Source organism: Odocoileus virginianus, chromosome 1, assembly GCF_023699985.2.
Source record: "Odocoileus virginianus isolate 20LAN1187 ecotype Illinois chromosome 1, Ovbor_1.2, whole genome shotgun sequence".
NCBI lineage: Eukaryota > Metazoa > Chordata > Mammalia > Artiodactyla > Cervidae > Odocoileus > Odocoileus virginianus.
Genome location: NC_069674.1, coordinates 23222808 through 23235393, shown reverse-complemented (window position 1 = coordinate 23235393; position 12586 = coordinate 23222808).

The following is a 12586-nucleotide window of genomic DNA, read 5'->3' as shown; positions in this document are numbered from 1 at the left end:
CTGGTAAACCAATTTTTATTTCACAAAAAAATGTGGAAACATAGATATTAAAAACAAGCCAAAGCATTATCCTATTTACAATCCACCTTGTTTAAAAATAACCTAAGGAAGTCATGAACTACAGCCTGCCATTTCAAATATGTATGAAATATGAAATGAAAGAAGTTAAAATTAAGACTAGAATTGCATCGTCAGTACCACTAAAAGGTCAGTACCATAAAGGACTTCTTAAGCATTATGTGGCTTAGATACATTGAGACTCTGAGAATTGGTACATTCTCACTCAAAGAGCCTGGAGGCTTGACTTTCGACCAGGATTCGTTACCATTTCTTCCACAGATCTTAGGTACCCAGGGAGGAGATGGAAAACCATAATGACAGAGTTCACCTACTTCATCTGTCACACTTCTGCAGTAGGAGAGTAGCGGAGTTGCTGGTGACAGAGGGAAGCAACTGAGGCATCCAAAAGAAAATGCAAATGATTGTGCCTACAAGCTCTAGTCACTCAAAAAGCCCTCAGGCCCTCTGAGTTGGGAGGTGCCTTCTCTCAGTCTCCAGTTACAAACAGCCAGTATTTAGGTTTCATCTTGGGTTTAACATTTCTACAGAACCCCTGATACGGGATCACAGCGTAGCCCTATTTAAAATTAGCACCATGGGTACTCTAATACTATAATATTCTGGTTCTTCTCAGATTATCTCTGACACTACTGAAAATGAATCTAGTCACACAACTAGGAGGACCTTCCTCTCTCACTGGTGCACGAACAGAAGCCATCTTATTCATTAAGATGGAATTTAGTGCAAGTCCATGTTAAAGAAAGTCTGGGAGTGGTAAGTGTTTCACAAAGGAAGAGAAATGTCTACCATATCCTCCTGGACAATCCAAGTATAAGTGAAGTCGCTCAGTCGTGTCTGACTCTTTGCGACCCCATGGGTCGCAGCCCACCAGGCTCCTTGGTCCATGGGATTTTCCAGGTATGAATACTGGAGTGGGTTGCCATTTCCTTCTCCAGGGCATCTTCCCAACCCAGGGATCGAACCCAGGTCTCCCTCATTGTAGGCAGACGCTTCACCGTCTGAGCTACCAGGGAAGCCCAAGTTTTAATCCAAGTAGAAACCTACATAAAAAGGATGAGGGTGAAGAGCTAGAGGAAAGTCTTTAGTAAACCAAGGTTGTGTCTACTTGCTGGTAGAGTTCCTCACTCCCTTCTACATTTCCCCTCAAGCCACAGAACAGGACACCTTCTAAGGAAGACTGAAACAAACTGACATATCTGGAGAGATATAAACTCAAGTGTGAACACAGAGAGAAGAAACAAATGACTAATGGACCTCCCTGGTCCACATGCTGAAAACTCTACTGATAATAACAAACTCAGATACAGGCACATGAGAAGATATCTGCTTTTCCACACAACTTCACAGCTAAAATGAAATCATTTCAAGCAGTAAATTCTATTCTCCTTTCCCATACAAGCCAGCATTAATATGTACAAAACACTCCCATCAGAGAAAGAGCATTAAGCAGATAACGCATAAAACATACAACATATCTTAATAGTGTGTTTTTCTATAATTATCAAAGCTTTTTCATTTACTTATTTTAAATGAAAAGATGAAAACTGAGGTTTCAATCTGACAGGGATTGCATCTGAGAATTAAAATGTCCATGGACATACCTCTTAACTCCTCATCTTTTAATTGCTGCATAAATGGTTGCCTAGGAAACTTCCCAACTGGATGAAGAAGCACAAGTGAACTCTCATTTCCAAGCTTGCAGGTATGACTCACTATTTTTGCTCCCACAAAGTAGGTCCTCCTGAATTCTTAGAGGTAGATATTTTTGCAACCTGGACAACAATTAAAAAAAGAATTATTATTATTTTGAATATATGTATTTAACAGGAATAAAAGTTAAGGGTGAGTCCCTATTCCCATCAGGTTTAGAAGAGAAATGTGTATTCTCAAAATAGGCCTGCACAATCCATACCAGGTAGTTATGGATGGTTATTTTTCTGGCAGTATGTTGACAAGACAGTAATTAAACATAATAATAAGAGAGAACAGAGAAAACATTGGAACAATACAACCACAGAGACATTTGTCAAAGAAGAATCTGGTCAGAGGGGTGTGACCCCGAAGATCTCTGAGACCTGCCCCAAGTTCAGGTTCCCTGATGATTCTTGCAAACCTAGCTACATCTGTGCCCAGAATGACACCATGACATCATTAAAAAGAGAAGAGAAAACACAGTGCAGATCGTTGCATGCCAAGGGGTAGTAACCTGGGGCAAGGGCACCTCTGAAGGTTCTATTTTAACAAACAGCAGATGTACTGAAGGAGGCTGAAGTAGTAGGTTCAGCCCGCACATTTCTGAGAAAGGACAGAATCTTACGTAATTACAGGGAATTAGGGCAGAAACGCAGAGAAGAGCCTCAGGGCCAAGGCCGGGTGCAGGTGATTCCCTGGTCGTGTCACTGCTTCTGATGTCTCGGGCAGAGATGGACCGGGCCTGCGGAAGGGAAGGGAGGGAAGACTGGGCCCACCACCCACGGGAATGGTCTCCACTCTCTTTCCTGAGCGCTCCCTCTAACATCTTTCCATCATCAACTTAACATCATCATCTTCTCTTTTACTGTGGCAAGAACAATTTTTATTCAAATTAAAAACCTAAAACTGACTCTTCTGGAGGAAAAGCTATTACTAATTACTAATTCCTAACTCCACCTCCCCCCTGTTGAACCTATTAAAGAAAATCTTCCCAGAACCTGGTCTGGAACAGAACCAAGTTGCCTATTGTGAAATTCACAACATCCTAGCGGAAAGACATCAACAACATTCCCGATAAAATGTTTTCTTTTCTATGCAATTTTTCGAGTGAACCTCGAGAAGATAAAGGTCTATTCTGGGGAACCCACTACCACGCACCCAGGTAGTTGTCAACTATCAGTTAAGAGTCTAGTCTAAGGATTTGCAACCAGACATGCTTTTCAGTGATGATTTAATCATTCTTCCTACTAAGAGTGATTCTGAACACCCCTACAGGGGCCTCTTTCCTCTCACTGCAAAACTGTTAGCAAAACGCTGGCATGTGCTCATAACTCAACTGTCTGAGGAGCTGTCTCTAACAAACACTAACCTCAAGCAGGTCCCAACACCCTGCAGTTCTAAGCATGTTCCTCAGTCTCTAGACTCTGAAGGCCTTTGAATAGGCAGCCATGTCCCCCAGGAGCACCTCGAGGGCCTGAGATGGCCCCTGGCTCTCGCTCCCCTTCCATGACCAAACCCCATCGTCTCCCCCACCTCCCAGCCTCCCAAACCTAGGTCATCTGTCAGTTTTTCCAGAATGTTCTGCCGTGAGTGTCTGGACTGCCAGCCCTACTGGGTGCTTTTGTAATCAAGAGCTGTTAGCACACTGCTTTCTATTTATTTCCCCAGACTGTAGGCTTATTGAAGACGGTGCTGGGCTTTTTTATTTCTGTATCCCCCACCTTATCAGGGGCTTCCTGGGTGGCGCTGGAAGTAAAGAACCCGCCTGCCAATGTAGAAGACATAAGAGATGCAGGTTTGATCCCTGGGTCAGAAAGATCCTCTGGAGGAGGGCATGGCAACCCACTCCAGTATTCTTGTCTGGGAAATCCCATGGACAGAGGTGCCTGGTGGGATATAGTCCACAGGGTCACAAAGATTCGGGCATGACTGAAGCGACTTAGCATGCACACCTAATCCCAGCCTGGCTCAAAATGGGCAACTAATGATTGTTGAATGAATGAATGTCGGAAGGAGATGAAGCTGGAAAAGAATTTACAGCAAGAGGTATTCCCTGTGCAGCTTCAAAACCATCCCTGAGATGCAAACTGGTTCTGGACTGAGGGGGACTGGGCTCCACCAGGCAGCCCATGAAGCCCTCTCGAGCAGACCCAGCTCAGAGCAGGCACACAAGGACCCTACAGACGGTTTCAAGTCTACTGGAGAGCACAGCCAGCCCAGCAGGAGGTGGTTCAAATGCATCACTCCCTTAAGTTTTGCCACCAGAGGAAAAGTAAAGGGGATTTTAGAGGAGAAGCAACATAAAAAGGAGGGAAATAAAAGATGGAAAGCAATGTCCAAAGACCCTCGCAGATGGGACTCTGCTAGGCACAGGAACAAAAAAGTTTAGTTTTTCATGAAAATATGTTATTTAAGTTTTTGAGGTATAAAGGCCTGCAGAAGCACCAGGAAAACTCAGGGGAAACTTTTTTAACTGCTGGTTGGCTTTCGGATGGGGCGGGAAGGACTTGCAAATGCCTTACAGGGAAGACAGCCTGTGTTCCCTGCCACCTCCCCCAATCTTTCATATCTCTAGAGCTCCCTTCCCAAGAATGAACCCCACCAAGGCCTGGGCATGGTGTGGGAGATAAGGCAGAGGACACTCAGGCACCACCTCCTGTGTACCTGCCAGGAGATACCCGTTCATGGAAGACAACTTCCATTCAGTACTCAAATCTGCAAGTGTGCATGAGAGTGGTGGGGTGGATGGCCGCCTCTTGTTTACTGCTGGGGTTTCACAGGTTCCTGGCAGGACAGGGTCAGGGAGTGAAAGGGGGTGCAAACACCATTTTGTCCTTGCAGAAGCCACGGCATCGCCCCCAGGGCCCGAGGAAGCACAGCACGGCACAGGTGGCCCACTCGAGGTCCTCTGACTGCCCTTGTCAGAGTATACTAATTCCCTGTGCTGTTTCATGGCTCTTCAGCTTGGCAATTTTCCCCCAAATGGCTCACCAGTTATTATCTTTCTGAAGATCATTTCTAGTCTTTAGAATCTGACCTGATGATAACTGCAGGACACATACCTGCCAGAACTGAGCAGTAAAAGGACGCCTGACCCTGCTTACCAAGGACAGGAGAGCCTGCAGCTAATTGGAGTAGGCCCGTGGGTGCAGCAGAAGGTAGCTGGGGGAGGGGGGGGGCGGTGGGTGCCGCTCTCCTGTCTCCAAAAGTTCTGTAGGGTTTTCATTACTTAACTGCAGAAAAAAGAGCTGGTATAAACCCAGAGATCTTACACTTAATAGGCCTTTGACTGACCTGGGAACAAACTAATTTTTTCTCTTCATTTTATAAGGCTCAGCCTTTCTCACTCTTGCACATCTCTACTTAGAAAAGGGGATGAGTAATAGTAAAAACACCGTGGTGGTATGCCGACAGCACTCACACAACTGAGAGAGAGAATGCATGCCGTATGGCCCCCCATTCCACACACACACTACAGCTTCAAGAGGGACTTATTATAGAACCCGTGGGAATCCCCCCACATGAATCGAAGACTCTTTTGACTGGCTGAAAGTGGAACTGAGGGGCCAGGGAAAGGATTTCCCCTGCGGTTGATTAAAAACATTATTCTGTTTTTGAGCTGTCATACCGAGTGACCATGAAGTGAGCAAAATTCTTCTTAAAATGTACTTTTTGAACTTTCCCCTCTAGTACTGGATGTTAAGATGGACTTAAAGACAAAATCCTCTAACATGCTCAAAAAAACTTTTTAAATGAGTTCACAGTCATAAGAAGAGGGAACACAATGCTCTAATGTTCCGAAAATACACTTTAACCAGTGTACCTTAATGAAACGTGCACGCCTGTGGATGAAATTAAGTGTCTGCAAATGTGGACTTGCAAAATTGGTTATTTTCAGCATCACGAAGTTATTACAAAGTTTTTTGAAATGGTAGTTTCCCTAAGAGCACATACAATGATGATTTGATGAACAGAAACATAATTTTTATATATTTCATTTCGAGGACATTCCTATTATATGCCAAAACAATAAAACATTTTTCTTATTTCATTCTTCTTAAGAAATGGACTTGAAGGCAAAATGTAGTCATCTGAATTGAGCTCAAAGAACTAATCAAATAAAAAAGTTAACATTCATTGGAATTTCACCCCACAAACGACACAACAAGCAATCTGGAAATGTGAACTCCTAAGGTTCCAACGGAGTAGCCCATGTAGTACATGAATGTAACACACAGGACCCAAAGATTTTTAAATAAAACCAATAAAACAAACAAAGACTGGGAGAAACACTGTTTTGGGAAACATTCCTCCCACGACTTGACAAACTACTTCAAGTCCTTAGGGCCAGGCAACTTTTATTGATGCTTAAGGCTTTAAACATAAAGTACAAAAAACAATAGGCATGGTTTAAACACAGGGTCTTTCAAGGCTCAGTGGTAAAGAACCCACCTGCCAATGCAGGAGACTCAGAAGACCTGGGTTCAATCCCCAGGTTGAGAAGATCCCCTGGAGGAGGAAATGGCAACCCACTCCAGTATTCTTGCCTGGAGAATCCCATGGACAAGGAGTCTAGTGGGCTACAGTCCATGCAGTCACCAAGAGTCGGACACAACTGAGCGCATACGCCAGACAGATAAGACAATTAACAAACCTCTTACACTGGGACTATATTGTGCTTACTGACTTGCTTCCAAATAGTACAGTATCCTAACAGGGGAGGGGGGAGAATGCATTTCCAGTGGAAGAACTTGGCAGACACTACCCTGGTCAGGTGATCAAGGTCAGTACCATCACGTTACGATAACAGCATGTTCCCTGGACACAAGGTGGTAAGAATGTCACTTCACCTGTGTGGTCCTCCTCTCAGAACCCCACAACTAGGCTAATAATCAGAAAAACAGGAGAGAAATCTGAACTGAGGGGCGGTCAACAAAACATCTGTCCAGTGTTCCTCAAAATTGACATCATCAAAAACAAGGCAAACCTAAGTAACTGTTACAGACCAGAGGAAATTAAGGAGACAAGACAAGATGTAATGTAATACCCTGGGTGGATCCTGAAACAGGAAAAGGACATTAGGGAAAAACAGTGAAATCTGAATAAACTTTTAGTTAATACTAAAGTCAGTGGACTTTAGTTAATACTAAGGAACCAGTGTTTGTTCCTTGATGGTGACAGATATGATCATGTAAGAGTAAGCAACTGGGGTAACTGGGTAGGGGCCGGGAACTCTGCACTACGCTCGCAACTTTTCAAAAGTATTCAAACTTTCAAGAGCTCCGTCCACAACACTGATGCCACGATGCTTTGGGTGGGTGCTGCACCAACAGGGACAAACACGGGCTGCGACCCCGCCCACTCTGTACGCTGACCGACAGACAGACACTCGAGCCGATCTGGGAGCCTCAGACACCAGGGACCACAGATGGCGCGCATGTGAAACAGGAACAGACATCTCTGAGCGCCTAACACTCTCATCTGAAGTGAAAAATAGGCAATTTTATGCAAGGAAAAAAGACAAAGGCTAAATGGGTTGGCCTGGAGCCATCAGAGCTCTGTGAAAACACATGACAAGCCAGCCCCCATCCCTCACTCAGCAAATACTTCTGCCAGAATCCCAGCAGGTGTGGAAAAGAGCCTCCCTCCCACGTTCTGCGGGCTCTGTGTCCTATTTCCGTATCATAAAAAGGTAAATCTGAGAAGGACGGGCACAGAATTCTTTTAAGGATTTGAGGGAGAAAGGGCATTCAAAGAGTCCTTTGACCCAAGAGCACGGAACCATGTCTCTTCAAGAATCCGTCCAGTCAGCGCACATGTGGCACCATGTGAGCCGTGTTCTGTAGCAAGGAGGCCAGAGTCTTGGAAGGGCTGCTCAATATAGAAACACATTTGTCTACAGAATAAACATGTGGCACGATTCTGTTTGCTGCAATGGATTTCTTTAATTGCCTTGAATTTTAATTGAAAAAGAAATCTGGGGATTTATCTTCGCTAACCAAAAAGTTCCAGAATTCGAAAGCTAGATGAATATGCAGTACTCATTGGGCCAGAAAATTAAAATATAAATGATTTTTAAATTTTTTCAGGAAACTAACATACTGTCAATCAAAATCATAACAGTTCTAGACGGAAAGTGACCGACTGTTTAAAGTTGATCTGAAAGAGAAATGATACAGAAATATTCCAGAAAAATCTGAAAAATAATAACAGTACAGATGATAATGAAGGATCTTATTCTACCAACTCTAATAATTAAGACAGTATGGTGTAGATCCAGAATCAACAAACGACCAATGGAAGAGTAACACACCTGAAAATAAAACAAATAGCAAAAATTACTTCATTTATTCAACCATCTATTGAGGTATGGACACTGCTGATCATTCCTTGACAGTGAAACAAAAAAGGCAAAGTCAAATAAAAAGGACAAAGTATGTGAATGCTGGCCAACCACATGGGGAGAATGTAAGTTAAATGTTTTTTTCACATCTTACATGTGAATCTATTCCAGATAAATGTTAATTATAAAACACACCCTAGCATTACACGAATAAAACACAGGTAAATATTTATACACAATTTTGTGATAGGAAAGATGTGAGTTCAAAGATCATCATTGCAAATTGGGTCGATCTAAATGTCAACAGGGGCACGGTTAAGTAAATGGATGGTTATGTAGTCCTTAAATTGTTGATAAAGAAATGTACTTACTAACATGCAAAATGCAATATTTAGTAAAAAGGGAAGATATAAAAATTATGTCTGCAGTACAAGTGAAAGTGAAAGTCGCTCCACTGTGTCCAACTCTTAGCAAACCCATGGTCTATAGAGTCCATGGAATTCTCCAAGCCAGAACACTGGAGTGGGTAGCCTTTCCCTTCTCCAGCAGATCTTCCCAACCGAGAAATCGAACTGGGGTCTCCTGCATTGCAGACAGATTCTTTACCAACTGAGCTATGAGGGAAGCTGTAAAAATGTTTGCAGTAAAAAATACCTGAATATAGATATTAATCCTGACACTGACAGGAAACATTTATTCTAAAAAGATGTCAATTCTTCTCTAATTAATCTATAAAGTCAACACATGAACTCAATCCAAGGAAGATTTTTTCATGGAATGTATTCTAAAATGCATATGTTAGAGCAAAAGGGGAAAAGTAGGGATAATTTTAAAGGACAAGAAGAAAGGAGGATCTACTCTACTGGATAAAAAGACACAATAAAGAAATAAAGGCATCATAAAGAAAATGTAGAATTGAAGCCGGGAAAACAAAGATCTGTATAGATAGAAACTTCATGTGACAAAATGGCATTGCACATCAGTGGAGAAAATATGTACCAATGAATAAATGCCGCTAGGAAAACTGGCTGTCCATGGGAAAATAAAACAAGGTTTCCACACTTCAAAATATACACACAATTCCATCTTAGAGAGATTGCAGATGAAACTAGGAAAAGCAAAATTTGAAAACTTTTAGTAGAAAACAGATGAGACTATTTCTATGACCTCAACCTAAAAAAATAATTTTTTTCAAATAAGACACGAAGAACCAAAGCCAAAAGGACTGACTAAATTTGACAGTATAAAAGGAAACTCCTGTTCAATAAAAGACATTATTTAAAAAGTGAACAATCAAGCCCCAAACCAGAAGACAACTGGACATGTATGGACAGAAAAGAATGGATAAGAAAAATATATAAAGATAGCTTAATAAGAAAACCAATAGGAAAAATGGGCATATGACTGGCAAACACACTTTACAGAAGACACTCAAGTAGCTAATAAATACATACATTCTCCATCTCACTAATAATCAACAAAATTTTTATTAAAACCACAGTGAGATGCAATTTCATACCTATCAAACTGACAAAATTAAAATCTCTTTTTGTGAGGATGTGAAACAAAGTGTAAGCATTGTAGGCAGCAGTTTCCCTGCAGTTACTCAAACTAAAGCTGTGCTCATCCTAAGACCCAGGAATTTTCTGGTTACATACCCAGATAAACTAAGCACATGTACAGGAGTTACCAGAAATTGTTGACAGCTACATGTTTGAATAGTAAAAAAAAAAAACTGCAAAATTTAAATACTTGTCGACAGGAAAATGTATTTTCAAAACGTGACATTTTTAGAAAACAGAAGACTGTAAAAACAAATTAAATGAGTGACTACATCTATAGATATCAGCATGAATAACTCTTATGAAAAACATAATATTGGGCCAAAAAGGCAAGCACTGAAGAGGTACATGCTACGTTCTGAGAGATGCAGACGAGACACTTAGGTCTCCCTTTAGCAATGAAGGGGACTTATTCCCCCAGCTACTGGGAGTGCTGTAGGCTGACCGCCCTCAGCTGAAAACAGTCATCTTGTCAAAGTCAGGTCCCTCTGGGGATGCAGCCTGCATCCAATGACAGCTGACAATGTGCAGCTAAAGAGGCTTGACCCCTCACCTCAGCTTAGGACAATTCGAAGGGCTGTCCCACCTTCAGAACTCCCTCTGGGATCGGCTGAGGCCTTTCCTATGACTGCACCGCAGCCCAATTTCTCTCTCCAAAATCTCCTTAATAAACTTCCAGCATGTTAACCTCCACTCAGAGTCTGCTTTCCTTGGAACTCTACTTTCAACAGACACAACTTATATCTTGTTTGAAAACATATAGCACACATGTTAATAAGACTGAAATCAACCAAGTATCTGTTCTAACCACGATGGAACAAACGAGAAATCAGCAGTGGAAGAAAAACTGGAAATTTCACAAGCACGTGGGGATTAGCACAATCTTGAGTGACAAACGGGTCACAGAAGAGATCAAAGGGAAAATTAGCAATATCTTGAGACCAAAAAAAGAAAAAGAACAAACCAAAATTTATGGGATGCAACAAAATCAATACTAAGAGGGAAGTTTAGAGAGGTGAACACCTACATTAAAAACGAAGAAACTGCTTAAGAGCACGTGCTCAGTCATGTCTGACTCTTTGCAACCTCGTGGCCAGGCTCAATCTCTTATTGACTTGGAAAACTCAGCAGTGGCCACAGGGCTGAAAAAAATCAGTTTCCATTCCATTCCCAAAGAAAGGCAAAGCCAAAGAATGTTCAAACTACCGCATAGTTGCACTCATCTCACATGCTAGCAAAGCAATGCTCAAAATTCTCCAAGCCAGGCTTCAACATTACATGAACCGAGAACTGCAAGATGTTCAACCTGGATTTAGAAAAACTACACGAATTAGAGATCAAATTGCCAACGTCCACTGGATCATAGAAAAAGCAAGAGAGTTCCAGAAAAACATCTACTTCTGCATTATTGACTATGCCAAAGCCTTTGACTGTGTGGATCACAGCAAACTGTGGAAAATTCTTAAAGAGTTAGAAATACCAGATCACCTTACCTGTCTCCTGAGAAATCTGTATGTATGCAGGTCAAGAAGCAACAGTTAGATCCGGACATGGAACAGACTGGTTCCAAATTGGGAAAGGAGTATGTCAAGGCTGTATACTGTCACCCTGCTTGTTTAACTTATATGCATAGTATGTCACACAAAACACCAGGTTAGATGAAGCACAACCTGGAATCAAGACTGCCAGGAGAAATATCAATAACCTCAGACATGCAGATGACACCACCCTATGGCAGAAAGTGAAGAAGAACTAAAGAGCCTCTTGAAAGTGAAAGAGGAGAGTGAAGAAGTTGACTTAAAACTCAGTATTCAAAAAACTAAGATCATGGCATCCAGTCCCATCAGTTCAATTCAGTCGCTCAGTTGTGTCCGACTCTTTGCAACCCCATGAATCACAGCATGTCAGGCCTCCCTGTCCATCACCAACTCCTGGAGTTTACCAGTCCCATCACTTCATAGGAAGTAGAGGAGGAAACAAGAGAAACAGAGAGAGACTTTCTTTTCTGGGCTCCAAAATCATGAAGATGGTGACTGCAGGCATGAAATTAAAAGACAACGCTTGCTCCTTGGAAGAAAAGCTATGAGCAACCTAGACAGCATATTAAAAAGCAAAGACATTACTTTGTCAACAAAGGCCCATCTAGTCAAGGCTATGGTTTTTCCAGTGGTCATGTATGGATGTGAAGAGTTGGACTATAAAGAAAGCTGAGCACCGAAGAATTGATGCTTTTGAACTGTGGTATTGGAGAAGACTCTCTTGAGAGTCCCTTGGACAGCAGGGAGATCCAACCAGTCCATCCTAAAGGAGATCAGTCCTGGGTGTTCATTGGAAGGACTGATGCTGAAGCTGAAACTCCAATACCTTGGCCACCTGATGTGAAGAGATGACTCATTTGAAAAGACCCTGATGCTGGGAAAGGTTGAGGGCAAGAGGAGAAGGGGATGACAGAGAATGAGATGGTTGGATGGCATCACCGGCTCAATGGACATAGGTTTAGGTAGACTCCAGCAGTTGGTTATGAATAGGGAGGCCTGGAGTGCTACGGTTCATAGGGTAGAAAAGAGTCGGACACGACTGAGTGACTGAACTGAACTGAACTGGCCAGGGTCCTCTGTCTATGGAATTTTCCAGGCAAGAATACTGGAGTAGGTTGCCATTTCCTACTCCATTCCCCATCCAGAGATTGAACCCACATCTCTTGTGTCTCCTGGATTGGAAGGCTGATTCTTTACCACTGGTGCCACCTGGGAAGCCCACATTAAAAAGGAAGAAAGATCCCATATAAACAAGCAAATTTTACACCTCAGGGAACAAGAAAAAGCAGAATGAACTAAGTCCAAATTTGGCAGAAGGAAGGAAATAATAAAGATTAGAGCAGAAATAAAATAGTGAATAGAAAAACAAC